Source organism: Rhinatrema bivittatum, chromosome 4 (assembly GCF_901001135.1).
Source record: "Rhinatrema bivittatum chromosome 4, aRhiBiv1.1, whole genome shotgun sequence".
Taxonomy (NCBI): Eukaryota; Metazoa; Chordata; class Amphibia; order Gymnophiona; family Rhinatrematidae; genus Rhinatrema; species Rhinatrema bivittatum.
The window spans coordinates 366,822,671-366,835,367 of NC_042618.1; the positions used below are offsets into that span (position 1 = coordinate 366,822,671).

Sequence of the window (12,697 nt, forward strand, 5' to 3'; positions counted from 1 at the left end):
GAGCTCCTGATGAGACACCTGTTAGTGCTTTAAGACTGGAAGCCTAACCAAGCGTAGATTTAAAAAAAAAAAAAAAAAAAGAAGAGAAGAGGGCAAAGGAGTGTTTGGCAATGAAGGCTTGTGCCCGCTCCCCCTGCAGCCAGAGACCCAAATTGTGCTCAGCCAGGAAGGGCTGAACTCAGATAAAGAATTAAGAGGGAAGTTTTAGGAAGGTGGACCCAAACCCCCCCTTTCTCTTTACTGGGTCCTTTCTCTCAGCTTTTACTTTTTTCCTTCTCGCTTCTTTGGGAAGTCAGTGGAGAGTGGAGGCAAAACGAGTCAGCAGCTTGAGCAGCTTTCACTAGGCCCTGTGGGTCAGGCTCAGTTCAGTCAGTCATGTTGGTAGACCGTGGAGTATTTTTTTCCCCGCATACTCAGGCGTGTGCATGCTTTCGCCAAGTGGTGATGTCTTGACATGGGTACACATATGTGCGGGTACTTGTACGCATAAGGCCACGGCCTATATTTGAGTGCGTATTTGCATGGGTATACTGGAGCACGGTTGGTGTGTGTGCAGCAGGCTGCATAAAGCCAGTTTATGGAAGAATAATGGTGCTGGAGACAAAAAAGTCTAAGCACCTATGCCTTGCTATACAAAGGCGATTCAGCCATCACACTCTCTGCGCCTGTATCAGCACTGTTTAGATGCTCAAGCAGATTTGCCTACTACAGATTTTGCAGACATTGGTGTCTCCCCTTAGCCTCTGGTGGATCCGGAGGGGAAAGGCGAAGGAGGCAACACAATGGGCAGTTTCCCTCGACTCCTTGTTACTGATGGCAGAAACATCCCTGGGGAAGGGGGTCAAAAAGTGCCATGTTTAGACCTAGGGGTCCCGGTATTGGTCCATCCTCCTCCTCCTAGGTGGAATTATTCCAGGGCTTGCAGACTTTTCTGCAGGAGTCTCCAGCAGAGGCAAAGCAAACCGCTAAGAAGGGTTGTGTTCTCGGGCCTCCTATTTGCCATCCACTTCGGGCAATCACAGCAGGGTGGCTGACCCCTGAAGATATTCAGAGGGATGTGTATCTATCATAACACATCAGATCATTCTGATGGGGACTTGACTTTCTCACCTCTAGAAGAGGGAGGAATTCCATTTAATTTGGAACCACATTAAAAACTCTACTCCATTTTTTTTTCACGAAGACGAGTTGCTGAGTCTGTTGACTCAGACCCTGAAACACAGAGTAGATGCAGGTGATGCTATGGGCTTACAAAAGAAAGATCCCATATTGGTCACTGTTTCTTTCCCCACCTGGAGCCAATGAAAAAGTTAATTGATCTTGAGTGGAATGCCCTGGAGGCAAGTTTTAAAGGAAGGTGCACTTTGGCAGTTTGTACCCCTTGGATCTGAAGGCAAAGGAACAGCCGAGATTTCCAAAGGTTGATTCCTTGGTGTGCGCTGTTACTAAGCGAACCACCTACTGGTTGAAGGAGGGACAACTCTAAAGGATGCTCACGATAGGAGGATTGATGTCATCCTTAAACAGGCTTTTTATGCCATGGCAATGAATTTTCAAATTTCTTCTTCCTGCTGCCTGGTGGCTTGGGCTGGTTTGCGTCTTTCTCACAAGACCCAAGGAGCAGGGTCCAATAGCAGGTCGGTGATGGAACCAGGAGCTGCATTTTTAGCTGATGCGGGCTATGACTTGGTACGGACAGCCGCTAGAGGGGTGGGCTTCCATGATAGCAGCTAGGCACCATTTGTGGCTGCAAAATTGGTTGGCAGACACTGTTTCCAAGTCCAGTTTCACAAGATTACACTTGTGAAGTGAGTTGGCGAAGATGGTGAAGAGATGGGGCGAATCCAAGATTCCTCAATTGCCAGAGGACAAGAAAGCAGCATCACTTTCTTTTGGGGTGAAAAGCCACTCTAGGGATTCACATCAGTTTTGTCCTTACAGAGATCAGCTCCTCAAAAGTCTCATCTTTTCTGAAGATCTCAGTCCTTTCAGCCTAAGAAGCCAAATAAGGATGCAGGCTCCAGGTCCAAAACATCTTGATTTTTACAATGAAGGTGGGGGCTCATCTACTGAATCAGGAGATAGGCGGTCGTCTATCTCACTTTCATCAAAGGTGGGCTCAGATTATGATGGACCTGTGAGTCCTGGAAATGGTAAGGGATTGTTTTGCTCTAGAGTTTCTCCAAATTCCTCTGTATGCATTTATGATCTCTTCCTGCAACACTCGATTGAAGAAAGTGGCACTGGAGACTACGTTAAGAAGGCTGATAGATCTGAAGGCCATAATTCCAGTTCCCAGATCACAAGAAAATACAGGGTTCTATTCCATTTATTTTGTCATTCCCAAGAAGGAAGAGGGGTCCTTTTGACCCATCCTGGATCTAAAGGAAGTCAATTGGCATTTGTGTGTGACTCACTTCAGGGTGGAAACTTTGTGCTCTGTAATATTGGCAGTACATAAAGGGGAATTTCTCTCGAACTGACGGAGGCCAGTTTGCATATTCCATCAGCGATCCTATATTTCACCATTCTGGGACATCATTATCAATTTCAGACCCTGCCTTTCAGAATGGCTACTGTGCCCATAACCTTCTCCAAGGTCATGGTGATGGCAGCAGTGTCTCTGCACAAGGAAGGCATTTTGGTCCATCGGTATCTGGGCGACTGGTTGATTTGGCCAAGAGTGCAGAAGAGTCATTTGGCATCTCGCAAAGTGATTTCCTTGCTTCAGGAACTAGGCTGGATGGTGAACTTAGCCAAGAGTAGTTTACAGCCTTCTCAACCCTGGAGTACCTTGATGTGTGATTCAATACGGACTGTAGCATAGTGTTTCTGCCAGAGTGTCACATTCAGAAATTAGTTGCTTTAGTCCAGGCTTTGAGATGGACTATTCATAAGAACATAAGAACATAAGAAATTGCCATGCTGGGTCAGACCAAGGGTCCATCAAGCCCAGCATCCTGTTTCCAACAGAGGCCAAAACCAGGCCACAAGAACCTGGCAATTACCCATAACACTAAGAAGAACCCATGCTACTGATGCAATTAATAGCAGTGGCTATTCCCTAAGTATAATTGATTAATAGCCATTAATGGACTTCTCCTCCAAGAACTTATCCAAACCTTTTTTGAACCCAGCTACACTAACTGCACTAACCACCTCCTCTGGCAACAAATTCCAGAGCTTTATTGTGCGTTGAGTGAAAAAGAATTTTCTCCTCTTAGTCTTAAATGTGTTACTTGCTAACTTCATGGAATGCCCCCTAGTCCTTCTATTATTCGAAAGTGTAAATAACCGAGTCACATCTACTCGTTCAAGACCTCTCATGATCCCCCTCAGCCATCTCTTCTCCAAGCTGAACAGCCCTAACCTCTTCAGCCTTTCCTCATAGGGGAGCTGTTCCATCCCCTTTATCATTTTGGTTGCCCTTCTCTGTACCTTCTCCATCACAACTATATCTTTTTTGAGATGCGGCGACCAAAATTGTACACAGTATTCAAGGTGCGGTCTCACCATGGAGCGATACAGAGGCATTATGACATTTTCCGTTCTATTAACCATTCCCTTGCTAATAATTCCTAACATTCTATTTGCTTTTTTGACTGCTGCAGCACACTGAGCCGACGATTTTAAAGTATTATCCACTATGATGCCTAGATCTTTTTCCTGGGTGGTAGCTCCTAATATGGAACCTAACATTGTGTAACTACAGCAAGGGTTATTTTTCCCTATATGCAACACCTTGCACTTGTCCACATTAAATTTCATCTACCATTTGGATGCCCAATCTTCCAGTCTTGCAAGGTCCTCCTGTAATGTATCACAATCCTCTTGTGATTTAACTACTCTGAATAATTTTGTATCATCCGCAAATTTGATAACCTCACTCGTCGTATTCCTTTCCAGATCATTTATATATATATTGAAAAGCACCGGTCCAAGTACAGATCCCTGAGGCACTCCACTGTTTACCCTTTTCCACTGAGAAAATTGACCATTTAATCCTACTCTCCGTTTCCTGTCTTTTAACCAGTTTGTAATCCATGAAAGGACATCGCCTCCTATCCCATGACTTTTTAGTTTTCGTAGAAGCCTCTCATGAGGGATTTTGTCAAACGCCTTCTGAAAATCCAAATACGCCCAATGGTATGGTCTTATCTGCAGGTTCTCAGATCTATGGCGGCCACATTGAAAATACTTCCCTGGGTGAGAGTGCACATACAGCTCCTTCAGCACTTATTGCTCTCCTGATGGAATCCACAATTGTAGTACAATGGCAGTCTGTTTGGCACAGCAAATCTCTGAGCTACTGGCTCTTTTTTGCCACGAGTCATTTTTGTGAATGACTTTGGGGGTGGTACAGCTTAGAACTGTACCTTCCTTTTTACCAAAAATGGTTTCAGAGTTTCATTTCAATCAGTCTATTTCCCTGTCCACTTGGACAGGGATAGAGGATTATCTGTTGCATGCCTTGGATGTTAAGAAGCATGTGGTGCAGTACTGAAGGTTACTTGCTCCTTGAGGAAGATTGATCATCTGTTTGTGCTCCATGGTGGAGGTAAACAAAGGGAATAGGAGACATGGGCGATGATAGCCTGCTGGGTGAAGGAAGTCATCACTGCTGCCTCTGTGGATGCAGATGTACCATTACCTAGCCAAGGTAAGGCGCATTCTACTAAAGCTCAGGCAGTCTCGCGGGTGGAGATTCAATTGTTGACCACGTCGCTGCCCAGAAAATTCAACAGGAGACATCTTTATATACCTTCTCCAGGCATTACTGCTTGGACATTAAGGCTCAGGAGGACAGCTTTCTCATGTGCGATGTTGACATGACTGCAAGTAGACTCCCACCTTTTTTGGGAGTAGCTTTGGTATAGTCCACTGGCCTGCCTAGGGGCGGAAGAAGGAGAAATTACTACTTACCTGCTAATTTCCTTTCCTCTAAGGAAGGCAGGCCAATCCACAATCCACCCTCAGCTGCCTACTTGCTTGTAGTTCATCTTTTACATGCAGGCGATGCAGTGTTACTTCTTTTGATTTGTTTGATGGACTGGTAAGTGAAATAACCAGTCCCTACGTTAACGTTTTGCTGAGCACAATGTTTCCTGGTGGGTTGAAAGCACGAGTGGTTGATGATTAATAGTCATGGTGAAGTATAATCAGTTTGTCCACAATTTGGCTTTTCTAGAGATACTGGCAGGTTGATGTTGGGGCAGGGCTATATGTCAGTGAGTCAGTTTTACTCTTTCTCACAGGACAAGCAGGATGGTAGTCCTCACATATGGGTGACATCACAGAATGGAGCCCTGTACGGAAAACTTTTCTGTCAAAGTTTCTACAAAGCTTTGACTGACACTGGCACACTTGAGTGCACTGAGCATGCTCAGCCTGCAATTATCCCTGTGAGCCACAGGTGTCTCCCTCAGTCTTCTTTTTTCCGCTCTGCAGTAAGCATAGCGGTTAGGAGCTCTGTGAGAAATTCTAACACTTTTTCCACACGGAAACACTTAAAACCTTTACTTCACAAACACTTTTCCTTGCATGGGTCTCCCTTCGCGTGCGTTTATTCGATGCTTGGTGAGTACTATGCCCTGTTTTTTCGGTCGGTTCCTGTCAGCTCCCTGGCCTGCCAACCGACTGTGGCTTTCTCTCTCCCTGTGTTTCAGTTAGCCACACATAGCCTGCGAGTGTCCCTCTGTGACACTCTGCCTAGTTATTAGCGCTAGTGGGACAGGGACTTCCACGGTTTCCATTGCCGCCAGGGCCCCTGTCGATTCAGGTCCTTCGATTTCCTCGGTACCCTCGCACAGTCGATGCCCCCATCACTACCGTCGGTACCCTCTTTAGACCGTCCTGGATTCTTCGATGCCATTGGTACCCCTCCCCCCATGGTATACTGATGCCATCGGTCCCTGCATCATTTCTATTAGTGCCATCCATGTTTTTTATCCATGGCACTGATTATTCGTTGGGTTCCACCGGTGCCATCATTGCCTGGATGGATGCCATCGACGCACACCTTTGTCTCGTTGGTGCCATCCATGCCCACGTCGATTCCACCGGTGGCACCGATGCCGGTGGCATCAATGCCAGACACCATTGGTGCCAGAGTCAATCCAATTGATGCCATCAAATTAGGATGGCATCAATTGGATGCCATCCTAATTTGGATGGATGGAACAGATGGCATTAGTGGCCATGCTGTCGATGCCCGTGGCCATGCCACCGATGCCCTCGGCGCCTGCCTCCATACATCGATGCCCTCGACGCCCACATCGCTTCCGTCAGTGTTTGACATTCCTATCGATGCGGTCACCGACTCCATCGATGCCGGTATCATTTTTCCGATGCCAGTGATGTTTTTTCGATTATTTGATGCCATATCGTTTTCATAGATACCTATGCCGATGCTGTCAGTGCTTCCGTCACTGTCATCGTTCCTCTGCCTGGATCATTAACATTTTTTCATATATATTTTTGACGATACCCTCGAGGCTGCTTCGGCCGCCATCGACACCTCCTCGTAATGCCCTTGCCTAAAAACAGTGCTCCATGCTTTGGGTTTTTATTAAAGCCCCGTATTAGCCTACGACACTACATAGTGCCAGGAGCAGTACAGGCATGCTGACAGTCCATCATCATTCGCCATCCAAGACAGCGAGGGCATCCATCTCGGCACTAGGGAAAGACCGGGTCGAGCTCTGCGTCATGCATCGTCACCGACACAGTGACCATCCGCCACCGACACCATCCAGCACATCGGTGCTATCCTTCTCGGTGCTGGAGAATGCCCAGGCTGAGCAACATCGCCACTGTTCCGCACAGTGCTGGCAGTTCTTGGTGCTCCAGAAACACCGGAACGAGTTCTGAAGAATTCTGCACTGGCGTCATGAGATCTCAAGCCGCTGCAACGAGGGCCGGTTCACGAGCCAAAGATGGCTCCCCTGTTCCCGAGGCGTACCCCAACGACATTGGTGCGGGATTGTGGCCCTCCACAAAATTACTGTGGTAGCGCCAGCCATGCTCAGCCTGTCTCCTCTATACCTGCACCACCATACTAGGCATCAGAGTTGAGACGGGCGTCTACATCCGACAGGCTACCCCTCGATGACTCCTGAAATCCACGGAGCCAGCAATCTTCAACGGCTCGTCCTCCGGCGATCTACGTCGGATGGTAAGTACCCGCTTCTGCGGCATTCCCTTGAGATGTGTTCTCTAATTCGGGCCACATGGTTCGAAAAGTTCTAGGTCATGTACCTTCCAAGAACCGTATTAGAGTCACATATCGCTATGCCAGCTATGTCAGCCACAATACCAAGAGAACCGCTCTATCATTTCTTTGGGATTGCATCAGGACATCCTCTCATTTTCAGCATCGGGGCTCTATATTGATTAATACTCTGGCTTCTGTTTCCTAATTCAGAACCAAAGTTCCAGATGCATTCGCTGATCTGCTAAACACGAGATCCAGCAAATACTACCTCAAATGCAAGTCCACCTCGAAGCCTGACGACAGGTCTCGATGTCTCCTTGTACAGCACACAGAAATGCGGATAAGACTTTACTGCTCACGCTCCCATGGGAGCTTACATGATATCCAGATTACATCAGCCCCTCCCAGTTGGACACCTCCTGGTCTCCCAACTGGCCGGATATCAGAGCGGCCACCCCACTTTGTACCAAGGTTCCCGGTACACTCCCCCAGACGTTACAAAGCGCAGGGAGGGGGGGTTGGGCAGTTTTAATTACACTATTCTTTCTTTCAACAGAAAGTAGTTACTCTTTGCCCATCCTGGACCTCAGAAATACCAACTTTCTTCAGAAGGCACAGGTAAAATGGTATCTCTCGTCACCATGCTTCCATATCGCAGTAAGTACATTACCTCTAATTTTTCTGTGTGCTTCATGGTGAGTCAACAGTATTTCAATCCCAAGCTCTGCCGGTTGCACCAGCTTCGGCAACTGGGGTATTTCATTGAATCACTATCGGTGACTGCTGTTTCTCTACGGAGTGCAACATCATTCACACTTCTCTTGCAAGGACAACTGCATAACCACAGTCAGTCCACGCAAGGAGCTCTAACTTCTACATGACTCACTATACATTACTACCTGGGATTACTGTCACTGCCATAAATCCTTTATACAACACTTCTGGATACCACAGTCATAATGACCTTCCTGTCCAGCATCCGCGCAGACATTCTAATAAATTCTTACATGTCCCTGTGCGCATATTCCATAACCTCAGCCCCTCAATTCTTCATTACCGGGACATGGAGTTTTTTCACTATGCACTTTCCTCATAGATCCAAAACTGCTATGGGTTAGATTCAGTGAAATTCCATTATCAGTGGGTCTAAGCTGTTCAACCGCTTTCGTCTCTCATCCATATTGCAGATCTAGAACCAAAACCTAGTCTGATTCTGCTCATGTTCACATTTTCTCAGGGTTGTAAAGTTTGACCTAAAATCTTCTCAACCCAATATGCGTCTATTCCACTCCAGGCACAATTTCACATGAACTTCCTGGAGCTTGTAGCCATGAGTTATACCCTTATGCCTTCCAATACTGCCTCCGCAAAAAATCTTTGTGCATACAGACAGACAGCATAGGGACAATGTGCTTTCCAACACACAAGTACGCACAACCTCTTAGCTGCTCTGCAAGGAAGCTGCGCAGCTCTACCCTTGGCCCTTGCTCACTCCATGCATCCTCGGGCCACTTATCTAAGATACTTACCGAATGCACTAGCAGACCTTCTCCATATAAGTTTCCATCCTCTTGAATGGTCTCGGACTACATGTGTAGCGGGGAAAATCTTCTAGCGCTGAGGTCAACCGAACTTGCCCTCTGCGTCTAAATCGAACCATATGGTGCACAGATTCTACTCCCTACACATGTTTCCAATGCGTTCCCATAGACGCCTTTCTTCCATCAAGGGCCTCTTAAATGTGTCTCTTCCGCTGCCTCTCATAGCCAGCACTCTTCTAATGCTGAACCGGGACGGGGTTCACTGTTCCTCAGACCCACGTCCTGGCTGAGACCAGTATGCTTCCCATACTTCTCAATCACACCAGTAACCAATTCGCCTTCTCACCAGTCAGTCACAAATCGTAGACTCACTGATGTTTTCAGGTACTGGTAGCGTCACAAAACCTTCCACACATAAATCCTACCTTTCAAAATGGCATGATTTACCACATGACGCATACAAAAGGGTATTACCCTTTTTCTTTTTTCTAGACCACTCTTTTCTCTTCCTCCCTCGGATTCTGCTCCCCAGAAATCCTCCACATAGGTACACCTCTGTTCCAATTGGTGTATCATTTGGGAGTGGGGATACCTGATTAACGGTAAACCCCTTCTGAGTCAGCTTACCATGGATTGTCCACTGACCAAGCTGCCTCTATTTTCACTAGTCACGAAATGGAACCTATATTTCGTGCTTACAAGTCTCATACGTTCTCTGTTCGAGCCTTTCCATTCCTCTTATTTCACAGTTTGGCATGGGAAATTCTTTCCCTCATAAATCTCATTTCTGCCAACAGGGTCAGTGAGTTACACACCTTGTTACATACTCATCCGACCCTGCGTTCCTCCGTGACAGAGTGGTTTTATGTGTTCAACTTCATATCCTTCTTAAGGTAGACACTGCATCTCACCTTACTCAGAATATACTCTGCCCATTTTTCCCAACACCTCTCTCTCACCAAAGCAAGAGAGTTTTTCCACTTCTTGGACAGTAATAGTGCACTTGCATTCTATCTAGATCGCACTACATTCCATAGGAATTCCACCTAACTCTTTCCTTCTGTGGCAAGAGTCAAGCTGCGAGTTCCAGTGGGCAAACAGACCTATTCCTCCTAATTGGCGGTCTGTATCTCTTTTCCTACCAACAAGCAGGCATTTCACTACAACACTGTGTGTAACCACACTCTGTTGCGTCCGTCCCAGCCTCAATAGCTTCCCCTCGGCTGCTGCTGCTTATACATATTTTTCAGGCTGCAACCTGGAGCTCTCTCCATACCTTCGCAGCCCATTATTGCTTAGATACGACTAGCTGGCATGCTCCATGTTTGGCCAGTCCGTCTACTCTTATTCTTTTCGGTTTAACTACCCAACATCCTTTCACCAACCCGTTACGTGTTTCAAGATGACCTCTGTTCCACATTCCACCCCCGTCATTGCGCCTTTCGCGCGTCTTGGGTGCATTTGGTGCCACCTCCGGCATCCTCAGCTCAGTACTCACCCATATGTGAGGACTACCATCCTGCTTGTCCTGTGAGAAAGCAAGTGTTGCTTACCTGTAACATGTGTTCTCACAGGACAGCAGGATGTTAGTCCTCACGAAACCCACCCACCACCCCGCGGAGTTGGGTCTGTATACGTTTTTACTTTTATTTTAGTTTCGCTTGCGCTTTTAGCTATAAGTCGAGACTGAGGGAGACACCTGTGGCTCACAGGGATAATTGCAGGCTGAGCATGCTCAGTGCACTCAGTGTGCCAGTGTCAGTCAAAGCTTTGTAGAAACTTTGACAGAAAAGTTTTCCATACAGGGCTCTATCCTGTGATGTCACCCATATGTGAGGACTAACATCTTGCTGTCCTGTGAGAATACCTGTTACAGGTAAGCAACACTTGCTATCTTCATCTGCTGGTAGGAGTGCATAACCCACTGGTGTGGATTGACCTGCCTTCATTAGAGGAAATTGTTAGGTAAGTAGTAATTTCTCCATAGGAATTCCACCTAACTCTTTCCTTCTGTGGCAAGAGTCAAGCTGCGAGTTCCAGTGGGCAAACAGACCTATTCCTCCTAATTGACGCCGCCCTGCAGATCTCGGTGGGTGACAGCATCTTGGTTTCCGCCCAGGACACTGCCTGGGCTCTAGTAGAATGGGCCTTGACTTGTAGAGGCGGCGGCTTGCCTGCTTCTACGTCGGCCGCCTTGATGACTTCTTTGATCCAGCAGGCTATGGTTGCTCGCGATGCCGCTTCCCCTTGCCTCTTCCCGCTGTGAAGGACGAATAGGTGGTCTGTTTTTCGTATGTGTTCCGACATTTCCAGGTATCTGGATAGGAGTCTGCTGATGTTTATACAGTAACTCATAATATGATATTTCAAAGCCCATTCTGATACACGGGAAATGAAATTTCCCTTAATATTACAATGTGGTTGCCATGTTAGTCCACTTGCTTTGCACCTGATTAAGAGCTGAACTCTTGAAAACTAATAAGAAATGATAAATTAATCCAATTATAAAAGTATCACCTACAGCTTGTGGACCTTTATTCCTCAATATTGGAAAGCATAGAATATTTTTAAAACATTTGAAGGTCCCCACAGTTAAGTTACAATGCTAAAAATTGGAGAAATTACTTACCTGATAATTTCGTTTTCCTTAGTGTAGAGAGATGGACTCAGGACCAATGGGTATAGTGTAATCCTGATAGCAGTTGGAGACGGATCAGACCTCAATCTGATGTCAGCCCCAGTACATATACCCCTGCAAGAAGTGCAGCTCTTCAGTATTCTCCTCGAAAAGCATTGTGGATATATGTGTGACTAATTTGAATAACTTCATAACTTGATTAACTTGAACTGGTTGAATTGGCTATAGCTAGAGACCACCAGTGCCCTCAACCGGGAAATGTCGACACCCAGCAGGATAGGTGTCCTAAATGAAGGAAAGCATGGCTTACCCTTGAATCACTCGCTCCCGAGGATGTCCCCTAGAATTCCATTAGTAACTGCAGCCGTGGGTGGGATGCTGAGTCCATATGTACTGGACTGGGTGTCTGGGCGTGCACTCAGGATGTGCGCACAAGTCGCAGTTATGTGCCCAGCACAGTAAGCGCATTACGCGCGTATCTTGTGCGCACGGAACTTGAGCATGCGACATTGTGCGCACGGATCGAGATGGCGGACAGGGCAGCGAACAGTGCCAAAATGGCGATGGCGCCACGCGGACAATATGGCGACCACCTCGGAGGGTCTCCACGTGGGAGGACCCTTGGATCTAACTGGGGTCTAGCCCTGATAGGGCGGATCAACCCTGTGGCACTGGTCCCGGCCGGTGATCTGTGCGACTCCTCGAGCTTCGGAGACCGGAGTCTTTAAAGAAGATTTCTGTCTTATCTTACTTGGCGCTTCCCGGTTTCGTTCCGGGCGGTCTCCGGCTGCGGGGGGAGAGGGCAAATACCTTCACTGCCGTGCTCGAGGTTGCACACGCTGCCTCTCAGCTGCACCCGAAATCGGGGGCTAGGTCCCCGCCGAGGGTTGGCCACCAGACCAAGGCTTACCTCCGAGGGATCGCGGAAATCACCTCAGGAATTCTCAACGGGGGGAGGGACCCGAGGGTGTCACCGCAGGAGAGCGGGGCTCATCTGTAGAGGTACAATTTCTTCTTAATTTGGGTTTTCTCCGGTAAATTTACTCTAACGCTGTGAGAGAGTGTGCAGGTAGTCCCTAACTGCTATGGAGATGGAAAATACTGAAGAGCTGCACTTCCTGCAGAGGTATATGTACTGGGGCTGATGTCAGATTGAGGTCTGATCCGTCTCCAACTGCTATCAGGAGTACACTATACCCATTAGTCCTGAGTCCATCTGCTACACGCTAGGAAAATAAGTATTTAATCTATAGCAAACTGCTCAGTATTCAACACTATTTTAGTTGTTTTCATTCCTTTGTATTT

The 12,697-nt window shown here is 47.1% G+C and overlaps 1 protein-coding gene across 4 annotated transcripts in view; it reads left to right on the top strand.

Annotated features, from left to right (window-relative positions):
* Positions 1 to 12,697, top strand: part of KIAA1257 (KIAA1257 ortholog) — a 384,182-nt gene that overhangs the window by 345,208 nt on the left and 26,277 nt on the right. The gene's annotated exons all lie outside the window — the stretch shown is intronic.